This window comes from Mauremys reevesii, linkage group 1, assembly GCF_016161935.1.
Source record: "Mauremys reevesii isolate NIE-2019 linkage group 1, ASM1616193v1, whole genome shotgun sequence".
Classification (NCBI taxonomy): domain Eukaryota; kingdom Metazoa; phylum Chordata; order Testudines; family Geoemydidae; genus Mauremys; species Mauremys reevesii.
In genome coordinates this window covers 284,336,755-284,363,028 of record NC_052623.1, presented here as the reverse complement: position 1 = coordinate 284,363,028, position 26,274 = coordinate 284,336,755, and the positions used below count along the sequence as shown (strand labels likewise).

General features: G+C 40.3%; 1 protein-coding gene across 43 annotated transcripts in view; it reads right to left on the bottom strand.

Moving 5' to 3' along the window:
• Window positions 1-26,274, bottom strand: part of MGAT4C (MGAT4 family member C) — a 566,296-nt gene that overhangs the window by 138,904 nt on the left and 401,118 nt on the right. For 13 of the 43 annotated variants that reach the window (XR_005592876.1, XM_039520647.1, XM_039520648.1 and 10 more), the window contains 3 exons: window positions 17,239-17,374; window positions 14,835-14,953; window positions 10,372-10,518 (listed from right to left, as the gene is read on the bottom strand). The exons of 12 other annotated variants lie outside the window; for them this stretch is intronic. The gene's annotated coding sequence lies outside the window, so the exon portion shown is untranslated. Of the gene's footprint in view, window positions 1-4,062; window positions 4,208-10,371; window positions 10,519-11,414; window positions 11,521-14,834; window positions 14,954-17,238; window positions 17,441-26,274 lie in introns of those variants that run through there. 18 more of the 43 variants (XM_039520682.1, XM_039520657.1, XM_039520676.1 and 15 more) reach the window with 11 other exon arrangements.

Genomic DNA, 26,274 nt, shown 5'->3' with positions numbered 1-26,274 from the left:
CACTGCTCTACTGTACATTTTCTAATGTTATAGAGTCATAGACTTTAAGGTCAGAAGGGACCATTATGATCGTCTAGTCTGACCTCCTGCACAACGCAGGCCACAGAAGCTCACCCACCCACTCCTGTAACAAACCCCTAACCTACGTGTAAGCCACTGAAGTCCTCAAATCATGGTTTAAAGACCTCACGGTGCAGAGAATCTTCCAGCAAGTGACCCGTGCCCCTCGCTGCAGAGGAAGGCGAAAAATCCCTAGGGCCTCTGCCAATCTGCTCTGGAAGAAAATTCCTTCCCGACCCCAAATATGGTGAACAGCTAAACCCTGAGCATGTGGGCAAGACTCACCAGCCAGACACCCAGGAAAGAATTCACTGTAGTAATTCTCTCAGATCCCACCCCATCTAACATCCCATCACAGGCCACTGGGCATATTTACCGCTAATAGTCAAAGATCAATTAATTGACAAAATTAGGCTATCCTATCATATCATCCCCTCCATAAACTTACCAAGCTTAGTCTTGAAGCCAGATATGTCTTTTGCCCCCACTGCTCCCCTTGGAAGGCTGTTCCAGAACTTCACTCCTCAGATAGTTAGAAACCTTTGTCTAATTTCAAGTCTAAACTTCCTAATGGCCAGTTTATATCCATTTGTTCTTGTGTCCAAATTGGAACTGAGCTTAAATAATTCCTCTCCCTCCCTCGTATTTATCTCTCTGATATATTTATAGAGAGCAATCATATCTCCCCTCAGCCTTCTTTTGGTTAGGCTACACAAGACGAACTCTGTGAGTCTCCTTTCTATTCCTCGGATCATCCTAGTAGCCCTTCTCTGTACCTGTTCCAGTTTGAATTCATCCTTCTTAAACATAGGAGACCAGAACTGCACACAGGATTCCAGATGAGGTCTCATCAGTGCCTTGTATAATGGTACTAACACCTCCTTATTTCTACTGAAAATACCTCGCCTAATGCATCTCAAGACCGCATTAGCTTTTTTCAGGGCCATATCACATTGGTGGCTCATAATCATCCTGTGATCAACTAATACTCCAAGGTCCTTCTCCTCCTCTGTTACTTCCAACTGATGGGTCCCCAATTTATAACAAAAATTCTTGTTATTAATCCCTAAATGCATGACCTTGCACTTTTCACTATTAAATTTCATCCCATTACTATTACTCCAGTTTACAAGATCATCCAGCTCTTCCTGTAGGATATCCTGGTCCTTCTCTGTATTGGCAATACCTCCCAGCTTTGTGTCATCTGCAAACTTTATTAGCACATTCCCACTTTTTGTGCCAAGGTCAGTAATAAAAAGATTAAAATAAGATTGGTCCCAAAAGCAATCCCTGAGGAACTCCACTAGTAACCTCCCTCCAGCCTGAGAGTTCAACTTTTAGTATGATCTGTTGTAGTCTCCTCTTTAACCAGTTCTTTATCCACCTTTCAATTTTCATATTGATCCTCATCTTTTCCAATTTATCTAATAATTCCCCATGTGGAACCATATCAAATGCCTTACTGAAATCGAGGGAAATTAGATCCACTGCATTTCCTTTGCTAAAAAATCTGTTACCGTCATGATTTGGCCTGATCTACCTTTTGTGAAACCATGTTGTATTTTGTCCCAATTACCATTGACCTCAATGTCCTTAACTACTTTCTCCTTCAAATTTTTTTCCAAGACCTTGCATACTACAGATGTCAAAATAACAGGCCTATAGTTACCAGGATCACTTTTTCCACCCCTTTCTTAAAAATAGGAACTATGTTAGCAATTCTCCAGTCATACGGTACAACCCCCGAGTTTACAGATTCATTAAAAATTCTTGCTAATGGGCTTGCAATTTCATGTGCCAGTTCCTTTAATATTCTTGGATGAAGATTATCTGGGCCCTCCGATTTTGTCCCATTAAGCTGTTCAAGTCTGGCTTCTACCTCAGATATGGTAATATCTACCTCCATATCCTCATTCCAATTTGTCATCCTGCCATTATTCCTAAGCTCCTCATTAGCCTCATTAAAGACTGAGGCAAAGTATTTGTTTAGATAATGGGCCATGCCTAGATTATCCTTAACCTCCGCTCCATCCTCAGTGTTTAGCAGTCCCACTTCTTCTTTCTTTGTTTTCTTCTTATTTATATGGCTACAGAACCTTTTACTATTGGTTTTAATTCCCTTTGCAAGGTCCAACTCTACATGGCTTTTGGCCTTTCTCACTTTATCCATACATGTTTGACTTCAATAAGGTAGCTTTCCTAGCTGATCCCTCCCATCTTCTAGTCCTTGTAGGCTTTCTGCTTTTTTCTTAATCACTTCTCTGAGATCCTTGCTCATCCAGCTTGGTCTACAACTCCTGCCTATGATTTCCCCCCCCTTTCTTGGGATGCAGGCTTCTGATAGTTTCTGCAATCATGACTTGAAGTAATTCCAGGCCTACTCCACCTTTAGATCCACAAGTTCTTCAGTCCAATCCACTTCCCTAATTAATTTCCTTAATTTTTTAAAGATAGCCTTTTTGAAATAAAAAACCCTAGTCACAGATCTATTTTTGTTTATCCTTCCATTTAGTTTGAACTGAATTAGCTCATGATTGCTTGAACCAAGGTTGTCCTCTACAACTATTTCTTCTATGAGGTTTTCAGTGGTCTATAGCACACCCAAAGCACTATCCCTGGGGAGGCTCTAGTAGCTTTCTTCCCCAATGTGATTTTTGCCCAGACAGACTCTGTCTTATGCATTCCATCACTTCTTATTTCTTTACAGTTTAACTCATCATTGATATAAAATGTTACTCCACCACCTTTGCCTTTATTTCTCTCTTTCCTAAACAGCACATACCCTTCAATACCTGTACTCCAGTCATGACACCTATTCCACCATGTTTCTGTTATCCCTATAATATCTGGCTTCACTTCCTGCACAAGTAACTCTAGTTCCTTCATTTTGTTACCTAGCTCCTTGCACTGGTGTACAGACATCTTAATTTTAGCTGTTTGGCTTTGCTCACATTCTTTATGCGATTAGGCACAGACATTCTACCACCAGTATCAAATATTAGACTGGTATCTACACTACCCTTCCTCCTTATGTCCATTCTCCTACCCACGGCTGTATCCTTTCTTACTTCATTTTCTTCCCTCTCAATGCTAAATTTTAAAAGGAAAAAATGAAATGTTTCATTCCAAAAATATTGAAACAGAATGTTTTGACCCTCTCAGAACCCTTTTTTCCTTTGCTTTCCTGCTAAACATAATTCCAGGAAAATCAAAATCATTTCATAAAGTGTCTTGGTTTTGATAGAACAGCCTTTTTCCTGGAAAAATGTTCTGTCAAAGTTCTTCTGACCAGCTCTATTTAGGATAAGGAACTGAAATCAAGCCAAGTAACAGACTTCCTGGCACACAAAACCACATACTTAATTACAAATGCAGATAACTTGAAAGATCACTTGGTACAATTGTGAAAATCGAAACAGAGAAAAACCCCATCAATTTGTGGAAGTTCCATTCAGACATTTATGAAAAGCAAACACAGAAATTCTTTAAAATCATAAGCAGTTCTTGGATAGTTCACACACAAGAAAAATGCTAAATTCATGACTTTTCAATTTCTGTTATGTGTCCTTTCCCTCTTGTATGCAGACCTTTCTGCAATCCCTTGTGAAATCATATTTTTCCTTCCATTCTCCACTATTGTGACCACAGAAAAACTTAGAATACAGTTGTTGTACATGTTTATGGATGGATTCAGAAAATTTAATTGTTTTAGGCCCTTCATTGGTAAGAGATGATGGAGTCTCTTTGAGTTCAAGAGTTACCATTTTTGAAGTAAGAATTAGAGCTGGGTGAACACCTGAATTTTTTATTTACTGGCAATTCCAAAAAATGGGGAAGGGTCAAGCCGAAACTGAACATTCTGATTTTTTCCCCCAGTGAATCAAAAAGAACCAATTGAAATTTTGCTCCAGCAAATTAAATGTTTCTTTCAGTGCTAGCTAGAGTAACAAAAACAAGCTGTTGGGGACCCACCTCTCTTAGCCTATGATTTAGGGCACTCACCTGCAATGTAGGAGACCAGGGTTCCATTTTTCTCTCTGCCTGATGTAGAAAAGGGATTTAAACTGGCTCTTCCACCTTTCAGAAGAGTGTTCTAACCATTGGACTATGGGATATTCTGGGGCTGGTTGCTCCTGTTGAAGCTGTTCTACAAAATTTAAATAGTCTTTGGAGCAGGAGAACTGGAACCTGGGTCTCTGAGATGAGCACCCTAACCACTGGGCTAATGGCTATATAGCAGTCTTCCCCTCCTCATTGGCAAATGGCACTGGGTCCCAAAAAAAACAAAAATTATGTTTAAACTATTCAGCAGATTCATACCAAATTCATTAATCGTTCAGGTCAACTGAAACAGTATTCTTTGTCAAAGATAGCCTTCGTCTAAAAAGAAAACATTGTCCAGCTCTAATAGGCGTGTCTGAAATCTAGTCTCATCCTTGCTTTGAAGTTCCATGTAGCCATTCCATGTGGCATCGTGGTAGCTAGGATGTTTCCAGATGGTCACTAACTTGTCATAACAATTATTTTAAAATTTTTATTTGTAATAACATAATGCTGGCCTCTTTTGCCTATGTTTATTACTGTTGTATAGTTTTAGTGCTCTACAATCCTTAGGTGTCTAAGATACCATATCTTTTTAATATTTTCCTGCTTCAACCAATTTAACAAAAACATATAGCTAATACCATAAATGTTTTCCCCAGCCTCATTTTAAATTAATTATTATTATTAAATATTTACTTTGCAATAGCACTCAAATGTTCCTACCAGGATTAGTTCCCCATTGTGTTAGGTGATGTACAAACTAAAAAGTGGAACATATTCCTTACTCAGAAAACTTGTGGGTTTTTCTTAATAGAGAACTGATTCTTTTATGAAACATTCTTCTGTCTTTTAAATAGAAAATACATTAATTCAATATAAAATGTCTTTTAACTTAAAAAAGTGTCATTTTTTCATAAATAACAAAAACTATGTAATACTTGTTATAAGGAGCAGTATGTCTCTATGATCAAGAGAATACTATACCTGATATGCCATATAAATGCTAACTACTGTTATTACTTTTCGCCTTGAACATGGACAGCAGTATGTAACATTACACAGTCTGCAAAATGAGAACTGAACTACAACAGCTTTATAAAAAATGGTTATTCCTATGCATTGTTAATGGAAAAACAGACCATGAAGCAGAAGTTTGCAATCACAGGAAGAATGAATGAATGTATTTCTAAAGGACTTCATACATTATGTATCCTACATTATAGATCTTAGATGCAAAACAATGGAATAAAATATGTTATCTAAAAACATATGCACAAGAGAAAATTCTAATCCTTATGCATATTCCATTATGCTTACTAAGCTTGCTGTATCTCCCAGTAACTTACTGAGATGGGAATCAAAATGTGAAAGTCCATAATGGAGATTGGCAAAGAAGCATAAAAATTCTAGGCACTCTAAAATTAATAGACTCAATAGCCAACTTGATGTAATCCAAACATAAAGTTCCCCTGTTTTGCTTTCAGAGTTAGAAGGAATGAAAAATAACAGTAAACTATTTATCAGTTATTAGGTCTGTCAGAGTTCCTCCTCTTCTCCAGAAGTGCTGCAGAAATTAGCATGACTAGAACGATAACAGCATATATCAAGAAGCAGAGAGAGCAAAGAATGGCGAAAGAGGATAATAGGAGGATGACTCCACCTCCAAACTACTCAGGGTGTTCCAAGGAAAAAAATTCACAAAAATATTCAATTTAAGACATATACTGTGAGGAGGAAGGGAAGTGTAAGCGTGGGCAGACTCACCTCTGCTGGTTGTCCTTGGGAATTAGCTCTTTTTCCAGCCAGGAGCACCCTCTGCAGGCCAGTGATCCGCTGCCTCTTGGCCCCCGTGTCTCTCTTGGCACCCTTTATCTGGGGTGCTGCCCCCTGGTAGTAACCCCTTTCTCTTTGGGTCTACCCTCCCCAGGGAACCCCCACCCACTATCCACACCTCGCCTCAGTTTAAAGCCACTGCCAGTCATCGTCTAGCCCCCGCGCCTTGGGGCAGACTGCAGTAACCGCCTACTCATCACTGGCAAGGTGGGGTTTGTATCTGCTGCTTTAGCTCAGTGGTTTGAGCATTGGCCTGAGTCGTGAGTTCAATCCTTGAGGGGGCCACTTAGGGATCTGGGGCAAAGAATAGTCCTGCTAGTGAAGGCAGAGGGCTGGACTCAATGACCTTTCAAGGTTCCTTCCAGTTCTAGGAGATTGGTATATCTCCAATTATTATTACCCCTGGGCTGCCCTCCACAACCCCCAATATCTATTTGCCTTCTGCTAGGCTGCAGCCTGGGGCTTTCTAGGAGTCTCTGCCTTTCCCCAGTCCTGCTTAATTGAGGTACCCTGTCTCTAGCTCCCTGCAGCCAGGCCCATCTCCCTCTACAAACAGAGAGAGACTCTTGAGCGCCTGGCTCCCAGCCTCTTATATAGGGCCAGCTGAGGCCTGATTGGGGCATGGCTGATGCAGCTTTTGGCAGAACAGTTCTCGACAAATAATTTTGCCCTACTGTCATTGAGAGAATGCTAAACAGATGCCATCAAGTTAAAGAATAACCTTGTCCATTTCAGTAGACTTTTTTACACACACACACACGCACACGTTCATGTATGCACATGTGCAGCTGTATTTCTTCTAACATTTGTAGATTGAAAACAGCACTCCTGTCTCTGATGCTTTACTTCAGTGAACATTTTGGGGAAGTAAGGACTACTCACCTAAGTAAAGGTTTAAGCTTCAAACCCTAATGCCATTTGGGATTTTTTTTTACTTCCTCTGAAGTATCAGAGGTTGGCCACAACTGAATAAGAAATACCAAATAGTGTGGACCAATGCTGTGAATTCTCTTTCTAGATGCGTCGCTGATGTGTTTTGCTCACATGCTCAGAGTTATACTGATTGCCAAATCTAGGGTTGGGAATAGAGCTGGTTGGAAATTTTCCAACAAAACTCTGCTCTGACTGTTTTTTTCAGAAAATCCCAGTTTGGTGAGCCCAAAATGTCTAGCAAAGTGGGTTGAGGTTTGCTGAACTTTCAATGAAATGAAATGAGATTCCCAAAGAAGAGACAAGAGGCAGACAGCAAGAGGAGGAGAACAGAAGGAAGCTACTAGCAGTGGTAATGGCTGTAGTGGCTAGAGATGCATTGGGTTACAACACTGCTAAATGCAGATAGCCTGGCTGTGCCATCTTGAGCCGCAAATAAAGTCAATGGGACTATTCACATGCTTAGACATGTGTTTAAGTACCTCGCTGAAATGGGGACCTGGGGAGAGGGAGTGTATAGTGCCTTTTCTAGCCAGAAGCTTGAACTTAATACATTTCACATGTAGAAAGTGGAATCATTTTTTCCCCTTGAAAGCGAAGACCGAATATATAGTTAAGACCTTATTTGACTTTTCTCAACTATGAACAGTTTCCTACAGTTACAGGAAATATTACAAAACTTAATGGTATGCAATGCATAATATAGTTGGTATGGCTCATATTTTACATTACCATTATCGTACATTATCAATAGCTTTGACTCTAATTCTTCTTAATATGGGCAGTTAGCTTTTAATTGATGTTATGTTAGTATAATGTCAAGATAATTTAAACATTAAAAGTAAGTAAAATAAGATAAAATAACTTGAGACTACTCTCACTAAAAAGTTCTGAAAAGGATAATAAAGATAATTGAACATTGTGATTTTCCATTACTAATGCCTTCAAAGCCATCACCTTATTAATATTTATGAAAGCCACTAAACTTTTCTTTTTGTCACAGAGAAATGCAGATGGGTAGGTGGCATCTAACAGCTGACATACTTTACTGGAATATGGTATTGTTTCAGAATAACAATTGATGTGTCCAGTGCTATGTGACACCAGACAAGTCACTGATGCTCCCTGTGACCCAGAGATTCTCCATCTGTAAAACTCTTATCCACCTTTAAAAAGATATTAAATTGAAAGGACAAAGTATTGATATTACATAGATGAAGACTGGGATATCAGTATAATGAATTATGAGTATGATGATATTGGCCTCTCAAGTCCTAATTTCAATGTCACTACCAACATACAATCCAAGAGTGGAGGAGCAATACAATCTGAAATGCAGGACACCTTTAAGATGACAACAGAATCCACTTCCCAGAAGATAACAGGCCAAATGATGGGGAGAAATCCTGGCCTAACTGAAATTATTGGAAGATCTGCCATTGACTTAAATGCAGCAAGAATTTCACCCATCATGTTAATGTAAATTAAACATTTTTACCACATGTACGCATCAGTGTCTGAGAGACTCTAAGCTACGGTATTAACCAAAGAGATGGAAGAATGTATGAACTCACTTATAGACTCACTGGGCCAAATTTAGCAGTGATATGTAAGAAGGCATTGTAAATTACAACACTAAATGAGTCTAGGTGAGTGTTACTCTAGGGGAATTCTGCACCAAAAAAATTAAAAATTCTGCGCACAATATGTTAAAATTTTGCAAAATTCTGCATATTTTATTGGATAAAATAATGCAATATAATCACTCTGGTTTCAATTATTTGGTACTTTATTTAAACGACGATACAATGGATGGAAAATGCAAGTGGGGAGCATTGGAGGAAATCCCCAATTCCCCTTCCCTAATAGTAACGTAGTTAGGTTTGACCCTTTATTTCTAGTTATTAATCAACAGATATATTCAGCCATACGCTCAATGTTACCATAACAATTGAAGAGCAAGTAAGGGCTGGGGAATCAAACTCACAATTTTTATATTGGTTACTGACCATCTCCAGAAAGGTCAATAGCAAACAGTTCATGGAGCACATTGTGATAGGAAATCTCCAAAATTTTAGACCAGTTCTTATCATGAAAACACCATAAGCATTTATAAGGTCATACTGTCCTTTACACCCCTCTGGCAAAGTGAAGGAGCCTTAAAAGTTTTACATCTGTTTTATACTCCTGGGGGAATTTACAAAGGCAATGGGAACAATTCACAAAGAATGCAGGTGGCTACATTCTGCTCTGTCTGAGGGGACAGAGCCTTCCCTGTGCCTACCTTCTCAGAAACATCCTGAAGCCCTGCCCTTCCACGCCGAGCTTTCTGCAATAGAGAGCGGGAGGGACAGAGGGTCTCTCTCTCTCAATTGCATGACTGCCCAGCCCTCCACCTCCCGGCGGAGATTTATGTCTCCACTGGCTGCTCCAGGCACCTGATCCAACCTGCCTGTGCTGCTGGGGAGAGAAGCATGACCGCTTTTGCAGCTTCCCTTTGTTTTCCCATCAAAAGCTATTTTTCTGTGGGGAAGCAAAGAAATCTGTGGGGGACATGAATTCTGCGCATGCACAGTGATGCAAAATTCCCCAGGAGTAGAGGGTGTAGAGAAGGTCTAAACTGGCACTAGAAGAAGGTTTACATTAAAACAACTTAGACTCCCTCTGGACTCATTTAGATTCATCTCTGAAATGAGCCAAATCATAGTCCCTACCCCTTTCCTAAAAAGTCCATTAAAAGTGAAGATATTCTATGAATAATTCATATGTGAGGCTGTGATAGCTACATCTAACACTATCAGTAAGCTCTGAGCAGGCAAATCCATGCAGCTTCTAATTTTCATCCTAGCACAACAACTACTATTTAGAATTTATATTCGACTAAGTCTTCCAATTGCTGCATAAACACCAATTAATTTATCTTTTCAACACTGTGAGGTAAGTAAATAAGTACTAGATCACTGGAAAAGTGGAATGTGAGGACTGGAGCCCAACAAAAGATTTCAAGTAATGATACATCTATAAACACATATCTATAGTGTACTATCATGATTAAATACAAGTATTTTTGAAACTGTCTGCCTTTAATGAACTCCCTGTTTAAGTAAGATAAAGCAATTATCTTTTTTTTTACATTTTCAAGCAAGTTACACATAAATCAAAATTATTTTAGTAAGTAATACATTAAAAAAATTTAAAAATTTAATAAATAAAATTTAATGCACAGGACATTTTTGCTAACAATAAAACAAACATATAATTGCATATAAAATAAATAAAAAGGAATGAGTGGTAAAATTTTAAAATTTTAAAAAGTAACAGGGAGACACAGGCATGTTGACTTTTAGTGAGACAGAGGTTTCTAAGTCACTTTTGAAATAGACAGAGAATTTACACTAGACTATTAAGTCAACCTAAGTAAAGTCGTTATACAGCCACCACAGTAATGTACTCAGTTTTACACATCCACACTATGCTGTTTGTGTCAGCAGTGTGCATACTCACCATGCAAACTTGCACTGAATTAACTGCCAGTGTGGGGCATTGTGGAATGGATTCTGAAAAGCAATATGATGGGGTGGGGGTTCCTGTCCAGTCTGGGGTGAATTCACTCTGGCCCTCAAACTGTCCTTTTTCTCGAGGCAATGAGACCTAAGGATCAGAGTCAATAGGGTTACCCTTGGCAGCAAGGACTAGTAGCCAGAGTCAATAGGGTGCCCAGATTCCCAGAGCAGTAAGGCCTACTAGCCGGAATCAATAGGGTGGGCCTGATTCGCAGAGCAGTAGGGTCTAGTGGCCAGAGTCAATAAGATGGTGGGCAGCAACCAGGAGGCAGGTAGCAACCAGGGTAGGGGGACCTGGACCCTTGCTGCTCCACTGGGTCCTAGTCCAGGGCCCTGATAACCACAAGTGCATTCGCCATTGAGTCAGCAGGGATCCAGTCACAACATGCCAATTACACTCAGGACTATGGCTAGTCCCTCCCCTGGGCTACTTCCTACCATGACTCCTGCATCCATGGTCTGGGTGGCTTCAGGGTTCCTGGGTTTCTCTGCCTGGGCTGTTCCCGGTAGCTCCAAAGTCCGTGGGGTGTCTATAGGTACTGGGGCATCTGCCGAGGTCTCGGAACCTCTGGCTTACACAGTCGGAGTCTGCAGCAGCTCCAAGGCTGGAGCCTGCAACAATCAGACTCAAGACTGAGCTGATCTGTTCGCTTTTATACTGGTACTGCACTTGGGGCATGCCTAGTAGAGCCGTGGGGGCAGGGCTTACTCAGTCCACAAGGAAGGGTTGACCCTTTGCTGTCCAGTGCAGGGTGAGTTCAAGCCATCACAGGCAGCAACAGTCAACGTAAGCAATGCTGTGTCTATACAAACATTGCATTACTAACTGCATCGTCTTAAGCGCTACATCTCTCACAGAGGTGGAGTTATTAAGTCAGTGTAGTGGGCAGGTTATTTTGATTGGAGCCACATTTTAGTGTAGATGCTTACAGTTAGGTTGACATATGTAGAATAGATCAGATCGTAGGCTCTTAAGTCACTTACATGCTTTTTTAAAAAAAATCAGTTAGTACTCCTGAAGTGTGTCAGGTGGAAGAATTCTCATCTAGCCCATTCAGAATAGGTCTGTAATCTTTGCCGTTAACAAAACTGAAAAAAGGTGTGTTTAATTTAAGAATAAATTAGAAATGACTCTCCATGGATAGTTGTGTCTATCAGGTCCACATGCCATGTCCTTACTTCTCCATAGCTGAATTACCAGGTCATTAGCCATATGTGCTAGACAGTAAGATAAATTTGTGGCTCGAGGATATCTTTGTAATTTACTTGATAGTCTTGCCCTTCTGGTATCTGGCATTACTGATCTAAATTGACAGATCAGTCAGGTTACAGAAACATGCACTTGTATGGGTCCATCTAGCAGTGAAACTGAGCCCTTCATTGTCTGCGCAGAACTGCTATGCTCTCTTTAATTAAGGTCAGTCCCACCGGGAATCTGAAGAACAGACTGATCAATTCTTGCATTTTGGGTACAATGGCTGCTGCAGTTGAATCCATTAAGGAAGAAATTCAGACTGGGAGGCAGAGGCAAGATAATAAATATGTGTCTTTATGTCAAATCGAATTATATTAAAAGTGACATGGTAAATAGATGTGGCTGGTGCTATCATGATGTGCTGTAATGGTGTTTTATGTAATATATTTTACCTTGTTCTCTAAACTAAAAATAAATAAAAACGTAACTTTAAAAACTATAGCTATCGTTTATTTCCTCTGTGTTTTTGAAGAACCACTCAAATTAACATGTATACTAAGCACAAAGTTTCAGACTTTAAATAACTGAACAATCCACACTTATCTTCCAATATGGTTACATGATCCAAAGTGTTTCTCCCCCCTCCCCTTTATATTTATTTATCCTTGGCTTCTAATGTTATTTTACTCAATACTTAAAACATCTTATACACATTAACAATCTACTCTTGTACTAAGCCTGTCTTGAGACTCTTTCTGCCAAACTGGAACTTGTTAATTTCAAACGTGATTTTCCATGTGCAGAGAGATTCCCTCTGGAACTATAGCAAGAGGTAGAATAAATAATATCACGTCAAGAAGATCAAACTTCTCTATCCAAAGTACAAAACTCATGTGAGTGTTACTAGAGCAGGTAAGAGAGTTAGGACTGAAATAATGTTTAAACACAACAGGTTTACTCATACGGAATGAACAGTTTTAAGGGAATTATGTGATCATCTGTCAGTGCAGCAAAAGTAACCCTCTGTTATACATGGCTGTGTTTGCAGCTGCTGGTGCTGCTTCATTTATAACACTCCGTAACATCCTATACCATTTATTTATGATACAACCTGCTACGTTCTGTTGGAGATATGATACTGGAGTCTACTGCTATGATCTATTATGATTATTGCTGTCAATATCTGGGGGGAAATCAACAAGCTGTATTGTCTTTTTGAACAGTTAGCAATGTGCTACTTGTAACATTGGCTTTTCTTCTCAATTTACCAATGTCCAGCCGTAAACCACAGAAAAATCAAAATAAAAATCTATACATGAGCTATACTCTGAAAGTCTTCCACATGCAGGACCCCCATCGACCCAGGGATTTTAGCCAGATGACCAGTCCCAACCAACCTAGCTTGAAATTTTAAATACAAAGCAAAGAGCTGCCTTGATATTTTTACAGGTGTCCGGGTACTGAGAAATTATCTTGTGCTATTATGATGTTTTTGTTAATGCAAAATAAAAATAAAAATAAAAATAAATAAATAAATAAATAAAAAGACAGAATGCAACACATTTGCAACTGTAACTCAAACTTACCTAAAGACTGATTAATAGTCCTCTATAATGTTGAGTCAAAATTTGTGCAGTTTTAATCAGAATGTATTACTGAAACAGCATGAACTGAAGTTTAGTATAAGCCCCTTAGGGTATGTCTACACTGTGATAAAAGACCCATGGCATGGCTGTAGCTGGCCCGGGGCAGCTGTCCTGTGCTGCAGGGCTGTAACAGATCTTGCAGGGTCTCAAAACCCAGGCTCTAGCCTGAGCCCCAAATGTCTACACTGCAATTTTATAGCCCCACAGCCCAAGCCTGGCAAGCCGAGTCAGGTGATACAGGCTCAGACTCGGTGGCACAGGCTTGTTATTGCAGTGTAGACTTACCAGTACATTCTTTTACAATTCAGCTGCAGCTTCTATCAGGCACAATTGAGTTACAATCCCTAATTATTGCATAAATACTCCACTGTTTAGACTACTGTGATGCAAGAAAATAAGAATTGTACTCACGAGACATTACTGTGAAAGCTACAGATTATTATTTCTTTTTAATATACATAATTGTTCTGTATAAAAAGTATCTTGGTTCACTTTGGCATATAGGCCTAAGTTAGACTGGTATCACATTTACCAGTGCTAAGAGCTTGAATTCTTGTTAGTATCAGCAAAGTCAAACTAGACAAACAGAAAGTCTGTGAACTGACTGAGCCCTCCGGGATCTGTCCTCAGCTAGCTTGTGAATGTTTATCAGAGATTACTAACTCCACCAAGAAAATGTGAACTTGTGGTGTCTGAAGGGATCAGGGGATGCATGTAGATTTGGTGAGAGAAATAATTAGCCCAATGCCTTTCTTAACATGCTGCTCTCCAAATAATCAGTGTTACCTACAAATTAATATGCAACTATAAACATTCATGCTGATAGGATTTCAAGCAATTATAAAGCAAAAAAGACCAAGAATTTAGACATGTCAGAGAAATGCAAAAGAATTAAGGAACAATGTATATAACATTCCCTATTCATTATTACTGTCACCCCTTAAAAAATCCATTTAACAACAGAGTGACCCAAAATATCTAAAATGAGAGATGTAATTTTGTTTGCAAAAAATCTAAGGAGTGACATTTAGAACATCTTATAAATTTATTTCACCAGATAAAAGTCTTTCTTTATGATGTACCATAAGGTCCATTTTTTGCTGCTAGCTGAAAATGAAAGTGGTGTGTGTGCGCGCGCATGCGTGTGCTCAGTTTCCAAGGTTAATGGGACAAATATTTTTCTTTCACCTCTTAGTAAAAAAAATAGAGATGGATACAGTAATCCATATTAAAACATGGACCCGGAGGAATAAACATGGCATTATTCAGTCTGCAAACTGTAACTTCACTGTTTTTTCAGCAGTATAATGTTAATGTGCACTGTGCAGAATGTTGTTCTCTGGTTATCATTCAAAGTTTCCTGTTCAGATGTAGAGTAGTAGTGAGCCACTGCAGTAAGCTAATATATTGTAATACAGATTGGTGCCATTTACCACAAGGTGAACTGAAATGCTTTGGTTTCAGTGTCATTTAGTGTATAATGCAAACAGAATTTGGGGTCCCTCAGACTAATATGCGAGGTTTCGTGGAGAGAAGGACATGATAAGTCTTCCCCTTACATACCTTCTCTCTGAACATGCTCCCACCACCCTGGGTCACCCACAGCCATACGACCCTCTTTTGTATTTTTGGTTCTGGTTATATCTGGAGTCTTCAGGTGGAAAGGATAGAAAGGGGAAAACCTATGTGCAAAATGGAGAAAAACTGTTTTTGGAACTCAAAAAAGGTTTACATTTTGGGCACAGAGTTGAGGAGTTTTTTGTGGGGGAGAGGGCTTTTTTGTGAGGGAGGGCACATGTTGACACCATAAAGTTCTTCTTTGATGTCATCTAGTTCACCCATCAGCAATCAAAATGTGGAGACTTTTCCTTGCTAGTGATTACAACATAACAAAAGGAACTCATTCTTGGTATACAGCCAAGTCTCTCATCTTGGACCAACAGGATGCTTTAGAGAGCATAGAGAAGTTGCTAGTCCCATAAAACAGTGTTAATTATTAAGAGCTAGATTGTGATTTAAAGGCTGTTATGGAGAATCACCGTGGTGCATCTGCGCTGCTCCCCATACTGGTGAAGTAGGGGGGTGGCAGTGGGACTACTCAGAGGGCTGATACTGTCATTTGCCCTTGTGTAGGCCATGCAAAAGGGAAGAAGACTGCTTGCACAAAGTTCCTTTATGCGAAGCTGGGATTTATCAATACCTCTCCCCAGAATACCATTAGACCATTGCAGTAAAAAATGGCATCACAACAGAGAAATGGACATTCTTTCTGTATGTCACAACCATGCTGTTGCTTTTTCCCATTGTCACAAGAGTTAACATTTCCATTTGTCATTGTTTCAAGTGAAATCAAGAGCTCTTGGATATAACTGGCTGGCAGGCACCATTATACAGTAACCTTTACAGCACCTTGTAGAATAAAGACCTTGTCCTGTCCCCACTCTATAGTCACATATTAGTAGAGCTGGTTAAAAAAAAAACAACAAAAAACCTGACAGAACATTTTTCCATCAGAAAATGTCAATTCTGCAGGGAATTATTGCCAGTTTATTTAGATAAGGTTGAAATGTTTCATTCTGACATTGTGTGTAGTGTATTTATACCTGTGTCCGTCCCAGGATTTTAGAGACAAGATAGGAGAGGTAATATCTTTTATTGGACACAACTTCTCTCACCAACAGAAGTTGGTCCAATAAAAGATATTACCTCACCCAATTTGTTTCTCATTTTGACATTATTTTGGTTATATATTATAAGATACTTTGATCATATCAAATCAAGGTTGAAACCAGGACTGGCCAGAAAAAGAACTTCATTTCAAAAAAAATGTTTGAGGTTTCAGGATCAGTTTTCATTCCCCACTGGAAGAAAACAGAGACCTTTTAGAAATTTTCATAAAAATCTCTCTTGAAAGAGAGAGAGCCCAAAATATCTAAGAGCCCAGTGGACAGGGCACTCAGCTGGCAAGTAGGAAATGCAGTTTCAAGTAACTGCTTTACTTGACTCAGAGCAGGGACTTGATGAGTGCCCTAAGTACCAGGCTATAGAGTCAGTCTCTCTGTATCACTGAACATTCAATTATTTAAGCTCCCACAGGAGATATTGAGAGTGTGAATCAGGTAGAGCAAGGACTTGACTCTTGGTCTCATATGCCAGTTGAGTGCCCTAATCACAAGGCAATAGGCTTTTCCTTCTCTCTCTTCCCCTTTCTCCTCAAAAGAGTTTCACTGAAACTTATTCAGTTCCAGGAAAATGTCCACTTTCAACTCAGTATTTTTGAAAAAAAAAACAGCTTTAAGTCAAATTTTTCCATTCTGCTCCAGTTTGCAAAATAAAATAAAATAATAATAATAATAAATAAAAAAGTAAATCAGAGATATCTACTTTTTGTTCTGATTCGGGACAAAACAAAATTTTGAAATCTCAGAATATCCATGGGACTGGAATTTTGTTTTTCAACCAGCTCTGCATATTAATCAAACTTCATAGGAAACCCTTTTTGGCGGAGAATTTCTATCAAACAGTTCCTGTCAGCGATTTTGAAGGGACAGTGCGTTTGTAGGGGAAGCAGGTCAGAAAAAATAACAACTACTACATTTTAAGTGATAGACGTGTCCATATGTCCCAGACTGTTTGGAAAAAAATACTGATTTAAAACATTTTTCAGAAAATTAGTAAATACTACACTGTGTAAAAGCCCCCCTGGATATCTTTATTTTTTTGACAAAATTTAATGCTGGAATGTGTAAACTTTTTATCCAAAATACAAACATGAACAGTGTGCTATTCTGCTCCATTATTCATCTTTGTTGTGACATTTTACAATAACAAACACTCCCTTACACAAGAAGCTTGGTCACAGAGGAAGCCTGGGCATCTGTCATTGAGTAGACAATGGTAAAAAAAAAATACATGGTAATTGCTTTTGCCATATTTGTAGTAAAAAAAAAATCTCTGAAAGTTTGACCTTTATCAGATGCCTGTCTGCCTCAGCCACCTTTATTTTGACTTTCTTCTTAATTTATGTGTGAAGTGGGGAAAAGGTATTTCCATTAGATTATGAACAGGTCATCTCCTCCTTTGGATGTCAGCAGCTGTATTTCCTGAGGGTCAACACAATCACAGGCAGTAATGGATAACTACTATAGTTGAGGTAGTAGACTGACCTGCTGAAAATGAAACAAAACCATGTCTAACAACATAGCCTAAAGTTTTCAGTGCTATAGATAGCCCTATTAATCAGGTGTAATGCATTAGACATCTGGGCAGCTTATAGAGCAGATTTTTTTCCCCAGCAATGTTTTAATTCATTCCCTTCAGCGAATAATTTGTTCAAAAGCCAGGAAGGGATTATACTTCCGACATAATGTATTAATAAGACAGTTTTCAAGCAACAAGGGACATTAACTGTAAAGGTTTGTAACTAAAGATGAGATTCATTAAAAACTTTATGACCCATTTCTTTGGAGTACATGTGTACTACATGAGGAAAATGTACGAGATTTTTCACTTCACTATCTCTCTGTGTTGAACTGGGAATCTGCCAGTACCGCAATACATTCTAAAATGGGTAGAAAAGGTGAATGATATTTCCCTAGTCACTGGCATAAAATTTCCATTTAAACAAAAACAAAGTGCTGTGACAATGAAACACCAATTACAGAAGAATTAGAGCTGCTGTGCTGATTACTCTCATGTGTGCATGTGTTTATTATTTAAATAAGGTATGTGGTTTCAACTATGCAAGAAATACAGTAAAGAGCTTCTCACATTGTCTGGGTCCTTGTGCCATCTGGATGAACCCAGGGAGTACAGAAATGCACAACAGTTAAAAAATAAGGCCAGAAGGGATCATTGTGATCATCAGATTTCCTGCAGAACACAGGCCTGAATTAATTCCTGTTTGAATATCTTTTTTTTTTAAATCCAATCTTGATTTAAACATTTACAATGATGGAGAATCTACCACAACCCTTGGTAATTAATTCCAATGGTTAATAACCTTACCTGTTAAAAATGTGCACCTATTTCCAGTCTGATTTTGTCTAGTTTCTACAGCCATTGGATCAAGTTATACCTTTGTCTGCTAGAGTGAAGAACCTCTTATCACATTTCCCCACCAATGTTTTCTTTTGTTAAGCTAAATATATGGATTTCATCATAAGGTATGTTTTCTAACCCTCTCCAGTCTTCAGCATCCTTCTTGAATTGTGGACACCAGAACTGGACACAGTATTCCAGTAATGGTCACACAGGTGCCAAATACAGAGGTAATATAACCTCCCTATTCCTATTCTATATTCCACTGTTTATACCTCAAAGGATCACATTAACCCTTTTGGTGACAGTGTTATACTGATATTCAGTTGATCATCCACTGTGACCTGCAAGCCTTATTTTTAGAGTGACTGCTTCCCAGGATAGCATACCCATCCCATTCTTTGTTCCTACATGTATTGAAACATATACAATATTCTTGCACCCAGCTTACCAAGAGATCCAGATCACTCTGTATCGGTGAACTGTCCTCTTAATTATTTTCTGCTCACCGGATCTTTGTGTCATCGCAAACTTTATCAATAATGATTTTCTGTTTTCTTCCAGGTCATTGAATACAAAAATATTTTAAGTCCAAGAACCAATTCCTTTGGGACTCCTCTAGAAGCACAACCACTTCATGATGATCCCCCAGTTACAATTACATTTTGAGACCTATCTGATGGTTGTCAGGATAGCAAGTCACATTGTTACACAACCCTGCCTCCAGTATGACAAAACTTGCTTGTGCTAATCTAGGTGTCAGCTCCCTGATTGGCATTAATTTTATCATTCTCCTTTAATTCTTTATTAACCGAGTCCCATATCAGTCATTCCACTATGTTGCCCCAAACTGATGTCAGGTTGACAGGCCTATAATTACCTGAATCACCCTGTTTACCCTTTTTAAATATTGACACATTAGCTTTCTTCTAGTCCTCTGGAACTTGTTCGGTGTTCCAAGAGTTACTGAAAATCAACTCTAACAAGTTAGACAAACATTTTCAGACCCCCAAAATATTCAAATTCACTTAATTTGGAATCTGAAGGGCTTCAGTTTTCAAAGCTAGAGACCCACCTTCTCAGGAATCCAATTTCCCAAAGTGAAAAGTAATTGTGACCCTTCTATAGACATGAGAAGAAAGTCTACCCTGCTCTGCCCCTTGCACAAAGCCTGAATAATTGCACTTTGTGTAGGGAGCTTCAAGGTGTTGAGGAGACAGAATTCACCACCCACATATCTGCAAGCAGGACATAGCGCTGCCATGCAGCCCTTCTGCAGCTGTTGTTCCAGCATACCATTTCTTGTTGTCCATCTGTGGGTTTTGGACCATTTTCCCAATCCAATGACCATACTCTGCTCTTCATCAGCCTATTTAGGACCAGCACAGTATCTATGTCTGTATATGTTATCAGTATGGAGACCTTCCTATGTGTTTGGTATGCCTACAACCACCTTCCCCCCTACCCTCCAAGAGCATCACCATGGGGCCTATGTGGCACACAGGGCTTTGCACAAGTTTTCCACACAGGGAAAGTTTCACCTACAATGCATATGTTACTGTAACACAGTGCAAGAAAACAATACAACCACGTCCACAGTTTATATGAACGTGTGTGATTGCAGTAACATTTTGTAGTAGGCCTGCTTTGACTCGGGACATTTTTTCATAACCTGTTTTCTTTTTGCCTTTTACTTACTGATAATAAATCTCCATTTTTAATGTCAGCAAAATACGTTTTTATCACAGTCTAAGTTATGTTGGGAATTGCATGCAAGTCTCTGTGCATCTGACCAAAAAAAATCCGATTTTTCAGTTTTAGCAGATGTACATATAAAATTATCTATCACCATTGCTTGTTCCCCGCATTAATTAGATATGGGTTCAATATCTTAATCGTGAACAATGAGAATCAGATTATTTCACCAAAAAAAAAAAAAAAAGACTTCCAGATGCTATGTTCAGATATAATTATTTCTATGCACTGCACACAGTGATGACAAAATGTTATCTTGCATTAACACATGATAGTGCTATTGTTATCTTGGCCCAGTGCTGAAAATAACTTCTCTTATTACTATAACCACAGCTATTTTATGGTCAAAAACAGTATTTTCATGGATCAGATAAGATGAAACTGGCTATATTTAATAATGGGCTTTTAAACCATGTCTGTAATCCACTAGAGAATCTGCTTCAAGGAATTTCAACCCTCTCAAAATTCACGGATATGACATTTCCCAGCAGGACTGAACTTTTAGAGGTTTGTATCCCATTATAAATACTCAACCAATGAAGCGTTGTTAAAATTAATGAAGTTGAAACTTTGTAAGCGACAGCAGAATTTGGCCAGTCGTCCCAATGAAAGTGAAAAACAACCTTTAATTTTCTTTTTAAAGAATTAAGGCATCCAGAGAGGAAGAGAATATGAAATGATTTGCATTTCAATACACAACATTTTAAAAATCAGCTCATCATTAATTTGCCTGTTAAATTTTAAGCTCGTGATAGCATATTTCTCCCAAAATTATTTATCACATCACAAAAAACCCTGAAGCAGAACATGGAATTTTGGACTCAATAGTTGGGACCAAATTTTAGTCTAATTGGATTTGGACTTCAGCGAGCATTAGCTGGTTTTCCGTAGTGGTTCTTCAGAAGGCACTTCTTTCTATATGTGAGAATTTCAACTGCATCTCTCTTTCACCTTTCTTACAGATTAAATACAGTGAAGTAAATTGTTATAGCGTGTTGACAGCACCTCACAATTCTTGCATCAATGCCTTTTTCATTTAGCAGCTGAAGCTAGTTTCTTACTGAAGTTGTCATTTTAAAGTTTGTTTTTTTCAATATTCTTGACTTCTGGACTCTGCAAAAACTTCTTAGATCAGGTTTGGATTCACTGAAGATCCTATGGGAGGTGAGATGTCATGATGCATACATTACAGAACTACATGGAGAGAAAGGACATGGGGATAAGAGTTGATTGTGTGAACTACATTTCTCTTTTCAGGAGATATTGACAGAGGATTATATTGCAGGAAACTGAAAAAGATGGGCGATTTAACTGAAGTTATTCTCATAAAAGAATGATAGGAAATATAAGATTCACTGCACATTCTGGGCTAAATCTTATTTGCTTTATTCATCAACACAGTCTCCTTGACTTAAGTGGGACTAGTTGCATGAGTCAAATGAGCAGGATTTGTCTGTTGTCACTGATGTCACTAATGTAGGATGGATATAATTTTAATAAATTGGAATCTTCAGTAGAACTGGAATTTGTATCTAGGAACCTTTTCCTGAACTTCAGTTTCTTCTATTTGTTCTAGTTATCACATGTTCTGTTATTTGATACAACAGTCTAAAAGAAGAAAGACAAAAGGAAAAAACTGCCACAAAAATATTGAATGAAATTATATTTTTCCAACTTCGTGTAAAATTATATTTTAAAGAGGAACAAAATAGTATTTGTTCCTAGCTTCTTAGGTCACCAACATGACTATGTCTGGGTGCACACTTAGTATGTAGTACTAGGCAACAAAAATAAGAAATAAACACTTTCAGAAACATAATAGTATTAATATAATTTCTTACAACTGAGGCCTGGTCTACACTAGTCTGTTATTTTGGAATTAGCCAAGTTAATTCGGAAAAAAAAAAAAAATCCCGTCCACACAACCAAACCAATTTTTTCAATGTAAAGGGCTCTTTAATCAGATTTCTGTACTCCACCTTGGCAAGTGGCGTATCACTTAAATCGAAATCACAATCCTGGATTAATGGTATTGTGGACAAAATTCAACGTTATTGGCCTCTGGGAGCTATCCCAGAATGCTCCCTTGTGACCGGTCTGGACAACACGCTCAACTCCAATGCACTAGCCAGGTGGGCAGGAAAACCCCCGGGAACATTTGAATTTCATTTCCTGTTTGGTGACCATCAGCGCAGTCCACCATCACAGGCAACCATGCAGAGTCCACCATCACAAGAGATCATGCAGTCCCGGATTCGCAAACGAGCTCCAGCATGGTCTGAACGTGAGGTACTGGATCTCATCGCACGTTGGGGAGACGAATCTGTTATGGCAGAACTACGTTCCAAAAAAAGAAATGCAAATATGTACGCTAAAGTCTCCAGGGCCATGACAGAAAGAGGCTACTCCAGGGACACAGAGCAGTGTCATACAAAAATGAAGGAGCTCAAGCAAGCATACCAAAAAGCCAGGGAGGCGAACGGGCGCTCTGGGTCACAGCCCAATACATTCCACTTCTACCATGAGATGCATGCAATTATGGGGGGTGACGCCATCACTGCCCCATCACTGTCCGTGGACATGTGCAAGGGAGGAGTTGCATGGAGCCAGGAAGAAGAATCATTGGAGGACAAAGGGGAGGAGGAGGAGGAGGATGAGAGTGCACAGGCGGCAAGTGGGGAATCCGTTTTCCCCCCTAGCCAGGAACTATTCTTAACACTGGAGCCAATAGCCTCCCCCCACTCCCAAGGCAGGCTCCTGGACCATGACCGTGGAGAAGGTTGGGGGAGGGGGTGGAACCCAGCCGTGCTGGGCTGTCCACGTTTAGTTTAAAGGGCTAATCCCTGCTCAGAGGCTCATCGGAGCCATGCAGTGTGTGTGTGTGTGGGGGGGGGGCGGGGGACGTTATGTGAAGCGATCATCCCAGATAGCCCACAGGCCCTCTTTTTATATGGCAAACCCACCAGGCATTGCTTGCTATGGGAAAGGGGGCCCAGCAGTTTGAAAGCATTGAAATGAATGTAGAAGAAGCAGAACCCCTAGGCTGCCTGCAAGCTGAATTCTGTTGCCCGGCTGTGTGTGATGGCTTACTCACACCAAAGTGTCCCTTTCTATCTTTTAAAATACTATCTTCCCTTTTTCTCCTCCCACAGGTGCAAATGTTTCAACAAGGCCCCTATCTACTGTCCCTGAAGCTGGTCCAGATTAGAAGGTGGGGAAAACAAACTCAGGATGACATGTTCGCTGAGTTCATGCAGTCGTCCTACACTGATAGGGCCCAGCAGAATGCATGGAGGCAAACAATTGCGGAGTCCCTTAAAGCATTACAAGAACATGAAGAGAGGAGGGATGCACGTGATGAGAGCAGGCAGGACGCTATGGTCAAGCTCATGGGGGAGCAAACTGACATGCTTCGCTGTACGGTGGATCTAATGCGGGAAAGGCAGCAAGACCACAGACTTCTGCTGCAGCCCCTGTATAACTGCCTTCTCTCCTCCCCAAGTTCCATAGCCTCCTCACCCAGATGCCCAAGAACACGAGCGGGGAGGCTACAGGGACCCACACACTCAACCTCAGAAGATCGCCCAAGCAGCAGAAAGCTGGCATATGCAAACTTTTGATTTGGTTTCTGGACTTGTCCTTCCCTCCTCCTCCACCCCCACCCACCTAATACCCCGCCTCCCCTGGTCTACCTTCTGATTTCTCTCAATGTGTTGTGCAACAAATAATAAAGAACAGTTTTTTAAACAATTTTGACTATTTCCTTTCATATATATAGGGGGTGGGTAACTTCAAGAGAAACAAACACAACTGTCACACCATACCCTGGCCAGTCATGAAACTGGCTTTTAAAGCTTCTCTGATGTGCAGCGCGCCCTGCTGTGCTCTTCTAATCACCTGTGCGAAATTGGCTGCCAGGCGAGTTGCCTCAACCTCCCACCCCACCATAAACGTCTTCCCCTTACTCTCACAGATATTGTGGAGCACACAAGCAGCAATTACAATGGGGATATTGGTTTGGCTGAGGTCTGAGCGAGTCAGTAAACTGCGCCAGCGCGTTTTCAAACGTCCAAAAGCACATTCTGCACTTGCTCAGCCTACTACCATTCTGCACTTGCTCAGCCTATAGTTTAACTGCTCCTTACTACTGTCCAGGCTGCCTGTGTACGGCTTCATGAGCCATGGCATTAAGGGGTAGTCTGGGTCCCCAAGGATAACTATAGGCATTTCAACATCCCCAACAGTAATTTTCTGGTCTGGGAAGTAAGTCCCTTCCTGTAGCTGTTCAAACAGACCAGAGTTCCTGAATATGCGAGTGTCATGCACCTTTCCTGGCCATCCCACACTGATGTCGGGGAAACGTCTCTTGTGATCCACCAGTGCTTGCAGCACCATGGAAAGTACCCCTTGTGGTTTACGTATTGGCCGCCCTGGTGTGCCGGGGCCAAGATAAGGATATGCCTTCCATCTATTGCCCTGCCACAGTTAGGGAACCCCAGAGCCATCCACAGTGGTCTGCGCATTTCCCAAAGTCACTACCCTTGATAGCAGCTGGTCAATGATTGTGTTGGCTACTTGCAGCACAGCAGCCCCTACAGTAGATTTGCCCACTCCAAACTGATTCCCAATTGACCAGTAGCTGTTGGGTGTTGCAAGCTTCCACAGTGCTATGGCCACTCGCTTCTCAACTGTGAGGGCTGCTCTCATTTTGGTGTCTTTCGCTTCAGGGCAGGCGACAGCAAATCATAAAATTCCATGAAAGTGGCCCTATGCATACGAAAGTTTCACAGCCACTGGGAATCATCCCAGGCCTGCAACACTATGCCATCCCACCAGTCTGTGCTTGATTCCCAGGCCAAGAATCGGCGTCCCACGGCATGAACCTGGCCCAATGCCACCACGATCTCCCAATCGCCATATGCCGTGCTTCTAGAAACGTCTGTGTCCATGTCCTCATCAGTATAGTAATCGCACTATTGTTGCTTCCTCGCACGGTTTTGAACATACTGCTGGATAATGCGTGTGGTATTTACAATAGTCAAAACTGCAGCAGAGATCTGAGCGGGCTCCATGCTTGCCATGCTATGGCACCTGCACGGGTAATCCTGGAAAAAGGGTGCAAAACGTAGGAGAGCTGTTTGGTTCAAGATGGCCAAAAAAAGGTGGTAAATGGTTGTCTTCTGTAGCTTTCATGGAGTCGGGAAGCTCGCTAGAGCTGCAAGAGCGGGAGAGTAGAGTTTGCGGCAGAAGCGTGAGCAGAGTTTGCGGCGGAGGCTCTGTTCACGATGGCCGAAAAAATGGCAGGAAATTATTGTCTTCTGTAGCTTCCACGGGAGCCCAGGACAGACAACATGTAAAAATTAGCTAGTGATGCAAGAGTGGGAGAGCAGAGTTTGCGGCAGAAGCTGTGCTGCTCGGTTCACGGTAGCCAAGAAAAGGCAGGAAATGGTTAGATAAAAGAGTAGATAGAAAGACGAGAGGACATGCAGGGTGGATTCATAGTAACAGGAGACAAGTGGTGCACCGTACTGCTGGCAGTATGGCGTCTGGCATAGCTTTCATGGAGGGAGGAGCAAGTGACGGCACATACTCAGAAACACCTGCTAAAATATTTTTGCCCCATCATGCACTGGGAGCTTAACCCAGTATTCCAATGAGCGGCAGGGACTGCGGGACAGCTTCCCACAGCGCACTGTTCCAACATTCAATGCTAGCCTCAGTACTGTGGACGCACTCCACCGAATTCACACGCTTTAGTGAGGGGACACAACCCTGAATGTATAAAATCGCTTCTGAAAATTCGAATAGAATAAGTTCAAATTAATTTCGTACTGTAGACGTACCCTAAGAGAGCAGTATGAATTTCCAGTTTTGAGGCCTGATCCTAGGGGAGTTGATAATGATAGTATTCCTAATGTGAATGGCAAACTGACTTTTTTCTTCTAGGAAGCAATCTTATACTCAGAGAAGAAATGCCAAGAAATGCACAGAATTCCTCTAAGTGAATTTAATTACTTGTTTGTAAAGTTTTTGCCTGATGCAAAATGTAAAAAAAGCATTACAGACTGTGCTGTTGACATTGTGATTGTTTGCAATACCTGAAGTGAACATTTACATGGTTTTAAGTGTGCGCTAGTGTATTTAAAAATTTCAGGAGCAAAACTGCCACCAGCCAAGAGTGAATAACTCAAAGAGCTGTATGGGATTA